This window comes from Electrona antarctica (genome assembly GCF_951216825.1).
Source record: "Electrona antarctica genome assembly, chromosome: 9".
NCBI lineage: Eukaryota > Metazoa > Chordata > Actinopteri > Myctophiformes > Myctophidae > Electrona > Electrona antarctica.
In genome coordinates this window covers 10,915,402-10,933,897 of record NC_136790.1, presented here as the reverse complement: position 1 = coordinate 10,933,897, position 18,496 = coordinate 10,915,402, and the positions used below count along the sequence as shown (strand labels likewise).

The 18,496-nt window shown below is 44.3% G+C and overlaps 1 protein-coding gene across 1 annotated transcript in view; it reads right to left on the bottom strand.

The window, feature by feature from the left end:
* atp2b4 (ATPase plasma membrane Ca2+ transporting 4) overlaps positions 1 to 4,695 on the bottom strand; it is a 146,026-nt gene extending 141,331 nt beyond the window's left edge. The window contains exons 1-2 of the mRNA XM_079510344.1: positions 4,521 to 4,695; positions 3,898 to 4,201 (exon numbers count right to left, since the gene is read on the bottom strand). The gene's annotated coding sequence lies outside the window, so the exon portion shown is untranslated. The remainder of the gene's footprint in view (positions 1 to 3,897; positions 4,202 to 4,520) is intronic.
* Positions 4,696 to 18,496: the final 13,801 nt, after the last annotated feature.

Below are 18,496 nucleotides of genomic sequence, written 5' to 3'. Positions count from 1 at the left end.
CGCTACTCTCTCCATTGTTTTCTTGTTGCCCTACTACTCTCATCCCCTCTCCACAAAATGTAAACCAACCCAGGCAGGCATGCTTATTTAGCACAGCAAAAGAGTGTGTGTGTGTGTGTGTGTGTGTGTGTGTGTGTGTGTGTGTGTGTGTGTGTGTGTGTGTGTGTGTGTGTGTGTAGGGGCACCCAAGGGCCTCTCGAATGAGAAAGGGGGTTTAGCATGACAGGAACCAACTCTACACGCAGACAGAGTGCCACTCAACCATAAAGTGGTGAGAGGAGAGGACCTGAGATAAAGATAAGATGAGATGAGAAAGGATGAGGGTTTAGAAGAGCATGTAGTGGGTGGAGGTGGGTGGGTGGAGGATTGGAGATTGAGCAGAGAATGGTGACCGAGGCGTCAGGGGAAATGGCATCGTAAGGGAGCTGAATTATGGCGCAAGACTGAGAGAAGGAACACGTCATTTAATTTCAAGGACCCTCCCTCCCTTTCGGGTCTGTGGGGCGCAGACCCACAATTTGTACTGTAAAATCCTCAGGAGTTAATTTAACTCACCCCCGTTGACTGAGATATACAAAATGTGTAGACAATGTGTCAGCATATTCATGTGTGAACGTGCGCAAAATTTAGAGTGGAGGCAATATTGTTTCGGCTTTCATGCCTTCTTGGGACCAACCACATTGCAGGCAAAGTCTTGGAAAAGGAAGTGTGAAGACGCGCGCCGGCCGCCGCACGCACGCACGCACGCACGCACGCACGCACGCACGCAGGCACGCACACACACACACGTCACTTTAAAAGACGCCTCCATTTCATCTGTGCTAGGCTACATCACTGATTCCAGGTAGGGCTGCACAGAAAATGACTGAAATCGTAATGATTGTGCAATTCACACATGGCTGAAGTTTGTTGTGTGTGTGGGGGGGGGGGGGGGGGGTGGGAAAATGCCTTCCGAAAACAAATGTTCAGGGCGGCATACAGTACAAATCCAGCTGCAGTCCATAACATTGATAATTAACATTAGCAATACCCATCTCCAATTAGGGCTGTCACGATCAAATCCATTGAAATAAAAAACGACGAGAACAAATGGTTTTCTGCTGAGGAAACGGCTATGAAAACGACCATTTTACACTTACAGGCAGAATAATAATGTAATATGATCATTCATCATCACAGGGTTAACAGAGGTGGATGTGCTGCTTTTCCTGCAGCCTAGAATGTTTAAACGGCCCTTAATTAACACATTAGGTTCATCTGTGCGGTTGTACTCAGCAGGATAGATACAGAGGAACACTCCTTTATTAATGTAAAGATTAAATATTGAACACAAGTTACACTCAAAATATGCAAGTAACATCATGATGCTGCCGGCAGTCTTCACACTTCCTTTTCCAAGACTTTGCCTGCAATGTTGTTGGTCCCAAGCAGGCATGAATGCCGAAACAATATTGCCTCCACTCTAAATGTTGCGCACGTTCACACATGAATATGCTGACACATTGTCTACACATTTTGTATATCTCAGTCAACGGGGGTTAACTCATAAGAGTGAGTTAAATTTTTACAGTAGGGTCTGCGCCCCACATATTGTGGGATCTGCGCGCCACAATTTGTGGGGCGCAGACCCGAAAGGGAGGGAGGGTCCTTGAAATTAAAGGGATCGAGTCACTGAATCACTGTGCTAACGAGGGGTGCTGGTCAGCCTCAGCCACTGTGGTGAAAGACAGACAAGTGTGATGCAACACAAAAATAAAAACGGTAACAAAAACCAAAAGATCTAGACTACTCTTTTGAAGGAGCATATATATATATATATATATATATGCCTGTAAGATGGTTTAATATAAAATATGTGTGCCCATTCTACCTTGTGGAAGGAGGTATTTGGCCCCATTTTTCTCAATCTCAACAGCTCTGAAGTGTGCACATACAGTGCTGTAGTACACACACACACACACACACACACACACACACACACCTCAAAGTCCTTCTCTTTCACTCTCTAACTGTTCTGACACACCCACACATATACAGAGTTGTCTGTTAATTAGAGAGAACAGATGCTGGCAGGCCAACAGTCTTCTCAGCTTGATGTGCACAGCTCTGAACTCCCTTAGCCCACAGGGGAAATACACATGCACACACGCACGTGTGACACACACACACACACACACACACACACACACACACACACACGGTTTGACGGACAAACTGGTCTTTCACAAGCTACACTTTACCATTGAAAGTTTTTTCTACATTTGTCCAACAGCCCTCCAACATCAAGGCTGCCAAGGTTTTCTTCAAATGTCCACCTATACGGAAGGTAGTTGCCTTACTTAAAAAAAATTAAGACATTTTATTTTACATCTGGAAGGTTGTTTTAGACCTGTCAAATAACTGTTCTGGTCATCCAAGTTTTCATGGGAACTATGCAGCATAATATCCTCATAAAACAAAAATGTGTAAAATCCAAATGACATGTAATTTGTAAATGAGGTTTTGAACAAAGTGTGTGTGTGTGTGTGTGTTCAATTATTCTAAACAGCAATCAATTAGCACCCTCATCTGCAATATAGGTCCAAATACAAATAATTGATGTAGCCTTATATAACTGATATATGAGATACCCGATTATTAATATAAAAAGGGAGAAGACACCAAGACAAAGACCTGTAAGACAGCAGGGTGACAGTGTGACTATTGCTTTGATGTAGGATCTGACTCGCCAAGTCTCCATATTCATATATTGCCGTGTTCACTCGTGGTGCTGAATACAAACTCTTGATCAAATAGGTTAGTATTCGACACAAAAGCACAAATATTGTTTCACATTATCAGTTGGTATATGCCCATCCGCTAAACTAGCGTCGTAGTAGGGAGGGGAATGTAAAATGAGAAATGCCCTCGTTTGGAGGTCACACAGCAGGGCTGGAGTATGAGCCAATATGCGGGGTCTCCCTCTTTCTCCGAGACGCAATAGCGTGAGGACACACCCAGAAACACAGTGGTGGAGGAGGAGGAGGAGGCGACAACAGGACAGAGAAGAAGCTTTTATATATACGCCCATCTTCACAAATGACGTAAGAAGGGTTTACTTTTTGCACTAAAACTAGAGGCAATTACACAGTGAATGATTTTGCCTAAACAACTTTTATTGTTGCCCCTTTTATTTTCCTTTTATTTATTCATGGGGGGGGGGGGGGGGGGGCTATGGGTGAGGGTTGGTTAGGGACAAGTAGCCCAACAATAAAAACATTTAAATAAAAAACGGGTTTGTCTATTTCATGGGACCAATTTGGCTATAACAATCACTTGACAGAAAAGCACAAGGGGTGTGTAGCCTGTTGTGTGTGCCAACTGTCAATGTCGACGGAGAGCTGTTCCAGCAAGCCAAATAACAAGCTTACCCCGAAGGCACACAAACAATAAGCCAGCCTATATGCATCACATAACATTCATGGCACACCTTCGGTTCATAATCAAACACTGTTGCTCAGAAACCATTGTTGCACGTTGCCTTACCCAACGAGGTCCTAATGGTGAAATAGCGTGCCTGTCAAATTCCATGAGAGCAAACTGTTGCAAGACACGGGGAGACCTCAGACAGTCTGCCTGCCAACCCCACTCATTAAACTAACAAGAATAGAATGCGAACAAAATCGGTGTTTGTTTCCACCCCAAGGAAGAGGGGGGGATTGCCAAAACATCGCTGGTTTAACTGCCAAATTACGAGATGTTTTCCAGTGATGCGAGGACTCCCTTCCCTGGTTGGTTGCAATGTTGCATGTAAAACACAGCAGACTACAGCAATGTCCCTACAACTGTGATTTCGCACCTGTGGAAAGGAAAGTGTGCATGTCAACAAAAACGCAACAGAACACAGCTTTTTCTTACCCAACAGTGTAGACAGCTAGAACATGACACCGCAGAGCAGACCCAGCCTCGTCAGTGGCACCAAATGACAGTCCCTTTAAAAAGGTTTTAAATCCAAGTCCCCGTCTGTCGGTCTGTCTCTGATGCAAAATGTGCCCTCTTTCTTTCGTTTCAGTCACAATGGAATGTCTCGACGTTGATCTTGTGAGTCAACTCTTCTTTGGAGGAAAAATGACAGTTTTTGCCGCTAGGCAGGGTACGGGGATGATGTGTTAATTGTATGGGTTTGATTATCTCCCATTGGAGCTTCAGTCCAACTTGATAACTGCGGTAGGGAAGGAATGAAGGAAAGAAGGAAGGAAGGAAGGCAGTCAGACAGACGAAGGGAATCAGTTTACAGACATGCAGGCTTCATTTTAAGATAAGCTTTTCTTTTTAGTTTCTAAATCAGTTGACTTCGAAAGATTAATAAACTAAAACATCAGGTCGTCGCCATGCAACACAGCCCATCCGGAAAAGTAAAAATCCACGACTTTTCACTTTCAAAACCAAACCAATGAAAAGCCCCCTTCTTCTCCAAAGAGGAGGAAAATAACACCCGAGAAAGAAATAGCCTCCAGTCCAGATCCACGAATTAGACCTACAATGAAAATTATTTCTTTCGGCTTCTTCGGAGTGGGTAAGTGCAGATAAACTGAACCTCGCTGCTCCAGACGAGGGAAATATTAATGGCCCAGTAGTTCCGTGATTTTCGTGACTGGAAAACCAAAAGAGGGAAGCGAGTTGCCGGAGAGCCCCGCCGCGGAAAATAGAGGGAGGGGCTATAGTCCGGGATTACCCGTTTAAGGTGGATCTAATTAGATTAGTGATCTCAACCCTTTACATTTTGATTTGCTTTATGGTTCCCAAACTTTTCAGGACGAGACCCAAAAGAGAAATTAGACCAAACTAGTGAAAATAGCAGATCTGCAAGCTCACAACGCACAGCGAAGACTATTTACCACTTTCTTAATTATTATTATTATTTATTTATGGAATTTCTTAGATTTGTTTTTAAGATTTATACAATTTCAAAACCAGCGCATATTTTCCACTATACAACATTCTTACCCTTTTCCGCACATCATATCCAAAAAGTAAAGGTTGTCCCGCTCTCAGAAGTTTTGTTAATAGCGGACAAGAACATCTAAGTGACGAGTTAAGACCTTAAGACCCACCCTTGCAACATTACAACAATTTATATTTGAATTAATTAATTGAATTAATTAATTAAATTAATTAATTAAATTAAAATTAATCAATTAATTCATTAAAAAAAATCTGTTCTTTTTTTTCACCTTTACATCATCATTGATGCTCATTGTTTAGTCTTGCAATGCCATTGGTCATGATATTTGCATATATGAATACCCCCCTACAGAGGTAGAAATTCACACAACTTCAAAATCTCTGTACTCTCAATTTTTAACCTTTACAATTTAGGCATTTAGCAGATTTACAATAAGCAAGAACAAGAAGCATGGCAATACATCACATACATAAAAAGTAGTTATCATGAAACATGCGTAAACTAATAACGTAACAGTGAAATATCTATACAATGAAACTATACAGGATACTATACTATACTATACTATACTTATATAGGCCTACTATAAAGTGCTATGACTACATAAAAATGCAATTCTAGTGCCGTCTACGTAACATGTTATAAGTCTGTATAAAATGCTATCTAAGGTCACATTCCCACCTAATACTTCGGTAGACTCGATGCGAATGGGTGGAGAATTTGGGATTCTTGCATATTTAATTTGCTGCGGTTTGCCTTCACACTGTCATCCGCAGCAATTGGAAATGCAGCAAGGGGGACCTTTATCAATGTGTTCCATTCATAAACTAGCCTACACAGTGAAATCTATTGTGATAAAATTATACTCATAACGTGCATGTGTCGTGCCGTCTGGGACCCCCCCCCCCCTGGTCAAGTTACCCCCCCCCACCTCTCTCTCTCTCTCTACGCACGCAGCCACGCACTGTTCTTTTGGGCATGGAGGCACAGCGCTGAGCGCACTGATATAACAGACACTCAGCAGCGCAAAATGTTTACAAGTTTATCGAGATGAAAGTCCCTACTCCCCAGTCCCCACACAGTGACAGCACTCCATGTTTACGGCACGCACAGACAGACAGAATATTCTGTAGGCTATACACTGCAGTGTTTGTATGTGTTTCCTTAAGCAATTGATTAATGTACTCTTCCTCATTTCGATCAGTGCTTCATTCGACCACGTCTATCCACGGTAACGGGACATCTTTGCGCTGCGTAAAATATGCCTTCTCCGTCTCCAACTGTGTTCAGCTCCTCACCCGCCACATTGTTTGCTTCATTTCCTTTATTTACTGCGGATTGCATTCACACCTGCACCGAATCGTAATCAAGTGCGATTGGAAGCGAAGCGAAACCCCCGTTTTTGCTCGGAGTAGAATGCGGTTCTTTGATACGCATTAGGATTCGAATGAGCCTTCACACCTGCCAAACGAAGTGCACTTTCTGACAATGCGCAGCAGGATTCGTTTTAATCGCAGCAAAGCTTTCTGGTGTGAATGTCACCTAAGCAGTGGCGTATCCAGGAATTACGTTTTGGGCAGGCAAGATCATGTGTTAATTGTCGTCTCCCCGCGCACAATCGTAGCACTAAAGGTTTTCAAAGAGATATACCTGCCAGGCGAGTAGGATACAAAGGCTGAAAGGCATGCATTTACATTATTATTTTTTTATTTTATTTTTTTATTATTTACATATTATTATTTATTTTTACATAATTTCCTCTGCAAAGTCCTAGTAGTATAGTAGTAAGGTTGAAATCTCTTTTTTGCAAGTAGAACGAGCGTTTTTCAAGGAAGTTGTGGCCGCAGACGGCGCAGAGGCAACATTACTGCCTCCTCTGGTCAGATGTTGAATTAGATATTCCAAGAACATGCAGGGGGGAAATCCAATTCAACATCTGACCAGGGGAGGGAGTAATGTTGCCTCTGTGGCCACTTCTTTGAAACGTCTCTCTTCCTCACTTCCCATGTCCCGCATCCCATGACACAACAGAATTATAAACATCCTGCATGTACGCGGTCGGCCAATCAGAGGCAGTAACTAGGACGTGCAGCTAGCTAGTCTCGGTGCGGGAGGCGGTACAATGGGAAGTCAACAAGGAAGTCAAGAAAGTGAGAGGAGAGAGAAGTTCAGCGAAGCAAAACCTAAAAAAAAGATTAAAAATACTTAACGGCAACGCCGATTAGCGCAGTTTCGCACACGTTTCCGTGGTCTCCTAAAGCTGTTTTATGCATCTTTGAAACATCTCACCAACACGTCACGTGTGTGTGTGACGTGGCTTGGCCTGTTGTTTCGCCACCATGAGGCTGATTTGAAAACTGTCAAGTGGCATTTCTTCCAAAGCCTAGTGGGAATACGCATGCACAGTTTCACCACAATAGAAAAAGTGCCCTTCTGGGCACAGGTCTATGGCCTATCGCCTATGGCGTAAGGCTACAGTGTTGGGACATGTGTGTGTGTGTGTGTGTGTGTGTGTGTGTGTGTGTGTGTGTGTGTGTGTGTGTGTGTGTGTGTGTGTGTGTGTGTGTGTGTGTGTGTGTGTGTGTGTGTGTGTGTGTGTGTGTGTGTGTGTGTGTGTGTGTGTGTGTGTGTGTGTGTGTGTGTGTGTGTGTGTGTGTGTGACGTGGCTTGGCCTGTTGTTTCGCCACCATGAGGCTGATTTGAAAACTGTCAAGTGGCATTTCTTCCAAAGCCTAGTGGGAATACGCATGCACAGTTTCACCACAATCGGACACTGCGTTGAGTAGTTGTGGCGATTTGTACAAAACGGGTACAAAGCGGGCTACTCCTGAAAAGTTTCTAAGCCAATCGTAGCCAATGAGGGTGGATTATGAGAAATCAAACAAACCCGTCTTGATGTTGAAAACAATGTATTTCAAACTCTAACTAGTCACTGTCCAGGCTGCTCAATGTCGTAACTTATATGGCTTACTATATGGCTCTGGAACAGACCATAATAGAGACCATAGCTACAGCTACAGCAACGCTCTGGAACAGACCATAATAGAGACCATAGCTACAGCTACAGCAACACTCCTTTGGTTTGACACACTTATATGGTCCTAATACGCTGCTTAATTAAAAGCAACGTTATTTGCAATATTTCAGCATAGCAGAATAAGACAGATAATCAGGTCAATCTCAAAGCCAAATATGAAATATTTCAATTAATCGAATCACACATAATGGCAGGCTTACAATAACCAGTAACCAATGTGACATTTTTCAATTGAACGAGTGTTGATGTCTAATCTTTGTAAAGATGTAAATGCAGGATATTTTAAGGAGCATTAATGCTCGTAATTACCGCATTAGGAGAAGCATCTCTGATATGTTGCTTAAATAACCACAGTTATTGCATAATCTCCAGTGTTCTCATTATCTGTATGCATTTTAAATGTGGGGAACCCTATGGCTCAAAATGTCAAGTACCACATAATGGTACTTGACCTAATCAGCTTCTGACATGTTTTTATAATATTCACTTCCTTACATCTTTACTGTCTCTTTCCTCCTCAAGAAAAGTAAGAAAATTCTTTATAAATATGAATACATACTATGTATTACTCTGCCTGAGTCTGCCACAATATAGTGATTCGAGAATAACAAATAAACAGAATAGAAATGTCAGCTTTCTCTCTTCCTCACTCTCTCTGTCTCTTGATATATGTAAACTGCTGGCGGCCAGTGTTCGATTGGCCGCTAACTCAACACCTACGCTATGCTAATTTCCAGATACGAGGCAGAGATACGCCAGAGAAAGAGGGAAAGGTGGTTTGGGTTACTGCAGTTACCACAGCGGGTCAGAGTTTCTCACTTGCAGTGAAACAGAATGTTATCAAATCAAACTCAAATCAAACTTTATTTATAAAGCACATTTAAAACAATCAAAATTGACCAAAGTGCTGTACAGGGTGAGAACAAAAAAAAACACAACAAAAGAAAATCAAGACTCAAACATTAAGTGCGGTTAAAAGCCAAAGAATAAAAGTGTTTTGAGAAGTGATTTAAAAGACTCAACAGAGTTGACATTTCTTTAATATAAAAGGACCAGCTGTTTCAGAGCCTAGGAGCAACAGCAGCAGCAAAGGTGCGGTCGCCCCTACTCCTCAAGTTAGTCTCGGGAGCCTCCAAGAGAAGCTTGTCTGCTTGTTGCTTGTAACGTTGCTTGTTTACCTCAGTGCCCTTTGTGGGGTGTAAGGCCCAAACCACACCAGCTGCCACTCCATGCCACAGTATTTGCATCCACCTTGGGTTTGATGAAGCCAGATTGGAATTTGTACATTCTTTTTTGAAAAGCAAGATACTTTTCAAACTGTTCATAGACTATTTTTTCCATCACATTCGAGATGGAGCTATGAATAGAAATAGGCTGTAGTTGTCGGGGTCTAATTTTTGCTGCCATTTTTGTGCAGGGGGGTTACTTTTGCAAGTTTGAAATCTTGAGGGAGCTGTCCATTTGATGGAGAGGTTTATTATGTGGGTGATGATTGGAGCAATGGAGATGGTACACCAAAAGGCACTCTAACAATATATATTAACAATATTGTAATGCATTGCACAAGCCCCGTCGAGACAAATGCCTCATGTGGACATTTACCTGCGATAAAAATACATATTATTAATAATGTCCTGACTGACAGAGGGGAGAGCTTAGAAGAGCCTAGAAGAGTCTATAGGTCTAGTCTCATTTGAGCTACTTTCATACATGCAAACCATAACTTATCTAGACATTACCTAGAGGGTAATGTCTAGATAAGTTATGGGGTGCTTATCTCACTACTATGTGAGAATGCAAACGTCCGAATCAGTTGTCCCAGATATGTAACAGTACAGTCAGCATCCCAGTACAGTCAGTGAAATGACTAGATTTTTGTTCATTAAACAATAAAGACACTTTTGTTAGTAAAACATTTCCAGTCTTTATCTCCCCTTAAGATGTAGTTAAAACTATAGGTTACAAGCGTAACCCCGATTTATTTGAGTATTACAAGTGAGTAGTGGCTTGATGATGTTTTTATGGAACTGGCTCAAAACCAAAAGAAAACAAAGTTGTCGAGGAACGGAGGAGAGGAGAGAGGAGCCTCCCGAGGAGCTTGGAGCGAGGACACACACGTGAATACTTTGCAGATGTTATTTGTCGGAACGAGTGACATATTGTTTGAAATCTGTTTCATTTGGATTGGATACTGCAGCTGAGCTGACCATGTCCTTGGATGATGCAGTCTAAATTAACGCTATGCTTGTAGTTTAATTATGTAAACATGTTAATTGGTGAATAATCAGAACTACAAGTAAAGCTTTACACTACACAAAGTGTACCACTTTAATAAATGTGAAGAAAGATAAAACAGTGGTCAAAACAGTTGAAGAAGTTTATCATTGTTGATTTTATTATTAGGCCTATTAATTGCAAAACGAGTGTCATAGGGACATTTCTGGAAGAAGCACATGGAGGGGGGGAAGGCCATTTCCCGCTTATAATGTAATATTAGAATAAAATAATAAATAATCTAATATACGGCAACCTTCCCCGTGTTTCTTCACTAGTCCGATCCAGAAGAACACAGTTTGCCGGCCACTGCTACAGAGCTGACAATGAGGTTATATCTTCCCTTCTTCTCTGGAGTCCTGCCTCAAACCACACCAGAGGTAGAAAACTGTCGTTCCCTGATGTCATCGCTAGGGACACATGCATCAGTAAGCAGGAACTGGGGATGGCAATGAAGAACCGGGAAGTCTGGCGTGGCATTGTGAAATCCATGATCTCGACCACGGTCGAAAAATGATGATGAGAATAAAAGATGTCATATGACATATTGCCCGTCACCAAAATATTTGTTTGGAGAATCACTGATTTCTGGTTGGATTATGAGACTGGCTGCTTCCTATGTCATCTGATGGCCATGCCAAGCAGAGATGATGTTGTGGAAACAACATGAAGTTGACTCGGCTCTTCCACACCATGTCACACTAAATCATTCAAGACTGCACCATTTCATGGCAAATAATGTGTCAACAAAGAGAACATTGTCTGGGAGTCTGGGACACAAATTAACATGGCCGAAATCACATGCTATGCTATAGTGAGCTTACTGCATGGTTTCCATTGAGGACCCATCAACATTTTAGATTATAAAATGAGATTGTTGGTGGAAAATAAATAAATTAACTTACAATTCTTTTGTTTTTCAATAATATTTTTGATTGATTTGTATATGTTATGACAAAAACGAAAACAGAGCTCAGCTCCAACACGTTGAAAATTAAAAACACAGGGCACAGATACAAATAATAAACTCCCCGTACCTACATTGGACTATAAAATTAAAAATACAGTATGGACACATTGTTTGGTGTAACAGTCTGTAGTGAATAACTGTTGTTGTTTTTTTAAACCGAAATAGTATTAATACCCACAGCATAAAAAATAAATAAACAAAGATTAATGATCCTATCCATCAAGGTTAGCGGTATCGCTTCAGTTAAGAGACCCTATTGTCAAAGTGTCAACTAATTGATAAATTGCAAATATGAGTCCCATATTTTATGCACCCCATTCGAGGTTAAGAATTCCAACGGCATGCACACTGCATGATTATTTTGTGCCAATCTTTATTTGTTGTTGGTTTCTCATTAATCCAAGACAACAGAATATTTCCTCACAGCATAAATTAAGACGTTTATGATGTTACCATTTTTAATGCATATTAAAATGTGTTATATATTTGATCAATAACTTTCTGAAAGATAACACCATTGTTCACCACAAGCACTCAAACATCTGTCCATGGTCTGAATATTTATTTCACTTAAATCCCACATCGCTCAGATAAATTACAGTAAACACTGACCGCTTGACCTTTCTCTGTAGTTTTAGGTATTGACACATACTGTATTCTTCTGACTGTCTCCTATAATGCCTTTTCTCCTCTCCTTTTGTCTCCTCTAGCCCTATACTTTTACTCCTGCGTCTGCTGCCATCCTCTCTCCTCCTCCTCCTCCCTTATCCTATACTCACTGTATCTCCTCTCTCCTCCTCCCATACCCTCCTCTCCTCACTGTATATCCTGTCTATATGCTCCTTTCCCTCCACCTCCTCTCATCTCCTCTCCAGCCAGTGCTCTATTGACATTAGATACAAGGGGATGTTATGGCAACAAGGATGGGAAAGAGGGTGGGCCAGTGGACACAAGCTTATCAGCTGCAACCAATCAGAGGACCCCCTTACATTGCACATTCTTTATGCTTGATTAAGGGGGAGGGGCAACAGGGTGGTTTGTATGGTGTGCGGTTTTGGAGCGGGTTTGGATGGGAGAGGTGTGTGCAGTCTGTGCAGTGCACGTGTGTAGAGAAATGGACAACATGAGAAGGACCTTACTTTTTTTTTTTAAGAAGAAAAAATATGAAAGCTCAACCAGGAGTCATCTAAAAGCAAATAAACAATTAAAACCCACAGTCTCTGAGATTTCAGTTCATATGATATCTATGACTCTATGTTCTTTCAACTCAGATTGAGAGAGAGAGAGAGAGAGAGAGGGAGAGGAGAGGAGAGGAGAGGAGAGGAGAGGAGAGGAGAGAGAGAGAGAGAGAGAGAGAGAGAGAGAGAGAGAGAGAGAGGAGAGGAGAGGAGAGGAGAGGAGAGGAGAGGAGAGGAGAGGAGAGGAGAGGAGAGGAGAGAGAGAGAGAGAGAGAGAGAGAGAGAGAGAGAGAGAGAGAGAGAGAGAGAGAGAGAGAGAGAGAGATGAAACATCAAGGATTTGGCAACCGAATGGCCAATGGCAGTCTCCCACACAATATATAAACACACAAAATATGCCCCCACACACATACATATTAGACCACCCCCACGCATACAAATGACAGAGCTGCTGCATACTCCTTGGCGGCATACAGGCGTACATAAACATTTATTATGAGCAGTCGCACAGCTCATACACACAGCTGAAATGGATGATACGCCGAAAGTACGAACACTCAAATAACACTGGTTGCATAATCGCACACACTGACTGCAGTGCTATACGGGCCAATGTTCCCTCAGCTGCAAGATGCATATCCTATGTTGTTTGTTGTGATCAAACCTACCTGTGGGCATTGGTGGACAAAGTATATACTGAAGTAAATGCTCAAGTAGTTCAAAAGTATAAATTACAAAAGTACAAGACCTTTTCAGAATTGTAATGTGTGAATATAAAGTTATACAAGCTTAGTACAGTACTCAAGTACAGTTACCGTCCACCACTGCCTGTGGTGTACAATTTACATTTTGCAATTTAGGCATTTAGCAGACACTTAATCCAGAGTGACCAGAGTGAATCAAGAACAACACAAGGTAATACATCAAATGCATAGAAATAGTTATCTAGGATCATAAGTAAACTAAGAACCTATCGTCTAACAGTAGAAAATCCGTAGGCTACATTTGAAACTATAAACACTACAGTATAGAATGCCAGATAATGACCTGGCATTATGTGTCTACATAACATGCTAAATTACATATTTTGGCCATTGCATAAGCCTGCAAGGTCGTCGAGGCTAGGGCACTATACACAGTAGTAGTAAAACTATAGGAGATATGAGTTGGACAAAAGAAAGAGGAAATGAAAGCGAGAGAGAGAAGTGAAAGAATTAAGGCCTGTGTGGCCTCTTGGGGCTCTATTTTCGTCCATGCTAAACCCCTTATCCCTAAACTACTTTTTACTATTTTGAAAAACATTTTTGAATAGTTAAAATAGCCAATCTACAAGCTGACAACGTGTCAATGTAGATTGGCTATTTTAACTATTCTAAAATGCTTTTCAAAATAGTAAAAATAAAGTAGTTTAGGGACAAGGCGTGGATGAAAATAGAGCCCATATGTCTCAAAACCCATATTTATACTGAGTCAGTGTCCCACACTGAAAATAGCAGATCGACACATTGTGAGCTTGTACATCTGCTATATTCAGCAACACTTGCGCAACTGTAACTCAGGCCTAAATCAGCAGACACACACACACACACACACACACACACACACACACACACACACACACACACACACACACACACACACACACACACACACACACACACACACACACACACACAGTTCCAGATTATTCCTCCTAACTCCTAACAGGGCTGTTTACTGTCTCCCTTTCTCTTCCTCTTGGCAGTCGACTTGATTATGAAACCTAGGCATTCATTTCAGTGGACAATGTGGTCCCAATTAGAATATCTGGACTTTGCTGATGACATAGTCCTCCTGTCACACACACAAACACAAAACAAACCAAACTCACAAAACTTGCCATAACATCAGCCACCACAGGACTTAATACAACTAAAACCAAGGTGATGACTACTATAGGCCACAAAACAAACAATGCCATGAACATGGATGGAGAGGCACTGGAAGAGGTGGACACATACACATACCTGGGAAGCATCGTTGGGAAGAACGAAGACATGTGACAAAGACATACAAACAAGAATAGGGAAGGCTAGAACAACATTTTTAATACAATGCAAGTATAGCATTCAAAACACATCTCCACAAAAATCTAACTCTGCATCTTCAACTCCAAAGTCAAGTCAGTTTTACTCTACGGTGCAGAAACATTGAGAACCACAAAAGCAACATCAAACAAACTGCAAACATTCATCATCAGATGCTCACGACATATCATGGGAATTTACTGGCCTGATGCCATCTCAAATGAAGAGCTCTACTAGCAATGAGGCTGGATTGGGCCTTGAGGAAACCACCTTGAGGAAACCACACTCCAACATAACCAGGCAGGCCTTAACCTGGAAGCCTTAGCGGAAAAGAAAAAAACAGGAAGACCCAGAAACAGCTGGATAAGGTCTGTCGAGGCGGAGGGAGCTCAAGGAAAAAATAACATCTTGGCAGTTGGAAGGAAGCAGAGAAGATCGCCCAACCGTTCCAGCATTTATTATGTGTGGCGGCATAGCTCTGATCTGGGATCCATGCCGCCGCCGTTGTTCTGGGAGCTGGCGGCATGCATGCCCCCCCTGGGTACCACAGAGCAGCAGGAACAATGGATGCCCCCCATGGGTACCACAGAGCAGCAGGAACAATGCATGCCCCCCCTGGGTACCACAGAGCCGCAGGAACAATGCATGCCCCCCCTGGGTACCACAGAGCAGCAGGAACAATGCATGCCCCCCCTGGTACCACAGAGCAGCAGGAACAATGGATGCCCCCCCTGGGTACCACAGAGCAGCAGGAACAATGCATGCCCCCCCTGGTACCACAGAGCAGCAGGAACAATGGATGCCCCCCCTGGGTACCACAGAGCAGCAGGAACAATGGATGCCCCCCCTGGGTACCACAGAGCAGCAGGAACAATGGATGCCCCCCCTGGGTACCACAGAGCAGCAGGAACAATGGATGCCCCCCCCCCCCCCCCCCCCTGGGTACCACAGAGCAGCAGGAACAATGGATGCCCCCCCCCCCCTGGGTACCACAGAGCAGCAGGAACAATGGATGCCCCCCCTGGTACCACAGAGCAGCAGGAACAATGGATGCCCCCCCTGGTACCACAGAGCAGCAGGAACAATGGATGCCCCCCCTGGTACCACAGAACAGCAGGAACAATGGATGCCCCCCCTGGTACCACAGAGCAGCAGGAACAATGGATGCCCCCCCTGGTACCACAGAGCAGCAGGAACAATAAATGCCCCCCATGGGTACCACAGAGCAGCAGGAACAATGGATGCCCCCCCCTGGGTACCACAGAGCAGCAGGAACAATGGATGCCCCCCCCCCCCTGGGTACCACAGAGCAGCAGGAACAATGGATGCCCCCCCTGGGTACCACAGAGCAGCAGGAACAATGGATGCCCCCCCTGGGTACCACAGAGCAGCAGGAACAATGGATGCCCCCCCTGGGTACCACAGAGCAGCAGGAACAATGGATGCCCCCCCTGGGTACCACAGAGCAGCAGGAACAATGATATCATGCATGCCCCCCCTGGGTACCACAGAGCAGCAGGAACAATGGATGCCCCCCATGGGTACCACAGAGCAGCAGGAACAATGGATGCCCCCCATGGGTACCACAGAGCAGCAGGAACAATGGATGCCCCCCTGGGTACCACAGAGCAGCAGGAACAATGGATGCCCCCCCTGGGTACCACAGAGCAGCAGGAACAATGATATCATGCATGCCCCCTGGGTACCACAGAGCAGCAGGAACAATGGATGCCCCCCATGGGTACCACAGAGCAGCAGGAACAATGGATGCCCCCCATGGGTACCACAGAGCAGCAGGAACAATGGATGCCCCCCCTGGGTACCACAGAGCAGCAGGAACAATGGATGCCCCCCATGGGTACCACAGAGCAGCAGGAACAATGGATGCCCCCCATGGGTACCACAGAGCAGCAGGAACAATGGATGCCCCCCCTGGGTACCACAGAGCAGCAGGAACAATGATATCATGGATGCCCCCCCTGGTACCACAGAGCAGCAGGAACAATGGATGCCCCCCCTGGGTACCACAGAGCAGCAGGAACAATGGATGCCCCCCCTGGGTACCACAGAGCAGCAGGAACAATGGATGCCCCCCCCCCCCTGGGTACCACAGAGCAGCAGGAACAATGGATGCCCCCCCTGGGTACCACAGAGCAGCAGGAACAATGGATGCCCCCCCTGGGTACCACAGAGCAGCAGGAACAATGGATGCCCCCCCTGGGTACCACAGAGCAGCAGGAACAATGGATGCCCCCCCTGGGTACCACAGAGCAGCAGGAACAATGATATCATGCATGCCCCCCCTGGGTACCACAGAGCAGCAGGAACAATGGATGCCCCCCATGGGTACCACAGAGCAGCAGGAACAATGGATGCCCCCCATGGGTACCACAGAGCAGCAGGAACAATGGATGCCCCCCTGGGTACCACAGAGCAGCAGGAACAATGGATGCCCCCCCTGGGTACCACAGAGCAGCAGGAACAATGATATCATGCATGCCCCCCCTGGGTACCACAGAGCAGCAGGAACAATGGATGCCCCCCATGGGTACCACAGAGCAGCAGGAACAATGGATGCCCCCCATGGGTACCACAGAGCAGCAGGAACAATGGATGCCCCCCCTGGGTACCACAGAGCAGCAGGAACAATGGATGCCCCCCATGGGTACCACAGAGCAGCAGGAACAATGGATGCCCCCCATGGGTACCACAGAGCAGCAGGAACAATGGATGCCCCCCCTGGGTACCACAGAGCAGCAGGAACAATGATATCATGGATGCCCCCCCTGGGTACCACAGAGCAGCAGGAACATATCACAATGACAGTGGTAAGATCAGAAGAAGAGTGCAACAAACAGTGTTGCCATGTCTGCTTATGTTTTTATTTTTTATTATTATTGTCTCCACCAGGCCGAAGGCATGGGGAGAGAGTATGTTTTGCACTCCGTCCGTCCGTCCGTGTGTGTGTGTGTGTGTGTCCGTCTGTGAACAGCTAATCTCCGGCACTGTTAACCCGGTCGATGTCAAATTTTGCACACACACTCCCTGGATGCCAACGATGAACCTCTGCCCCAGAATTTCCAGAACGGCCTGTTATAGCGCCACCAGGAGGCCGCTTTGTGCAAAACAAGTTTTTGGACAGTACACCTACAGATTTTGTCCAAACATCACGCAAATTGGTACACAGTCTCTCTAGAGCCATTCAACGAAACGGGTCTTTCAGATTTCTCAGACTCCATCCTGATTGGCTAAGATTGGCTTCCAAAGTTTGCAGGAGTGCTCAGTTTCAAACAAAATGCTGCAAATCATGGACACATCGTGTGTATTCCGTGAAATTGTGCACGCACATTCCCACTAGGCCGAGAAAGAAATGCCACGTGAACATTTTGAACTCAGCCTCATGGTGGCGCTATAACTCGCCGAAACGTGTTTTTACCTCTAACTGCACGGATCTGTGGATAACTTTGCATGCCAACTCCCTAGAGGCCAAGGAAAAACCTTTGCCTGGAATTTTTCACATCTGCTCTTTATAGCGCCACCAGGAGGCCGACATGTGTAAAACACATTTTCTAATATTACTCCTTCGGATTTTATCCAAATTTCACGCAAAGCGGCCGCGTTTTGGACTACTACTCTGTAGTCGTGACAGACAGGCTTGGGTAACACCAACATACAGTGCATTACAGTAGTCAAGTCGGGTTGAAATAAAAGCATGAATAAGACGTTCGAAATCATTAAAAGTTACAGCAGACTTGACTTTCGCTAAAAGCCTCAACTGATAAAAACCTGAGAACTATTAATGGACAGCTGATTGGCCGTTGCGGTAGAGCTCAATCACCTCAATCACTCATTGGAATGTAAATGAATGCCTTTCATCTCTTTGAAAACCTTAAGTGCTACGATTGTGCGTGGGGAGACGACAATTAACACATATCTTGCCTGCCCAAAACGTAATTCCTGGATACGCCACTGTTCTTCAGTTTCCAAAAAGGATTGGAAATGCCTTAAAAAAATTAGATTTAATCA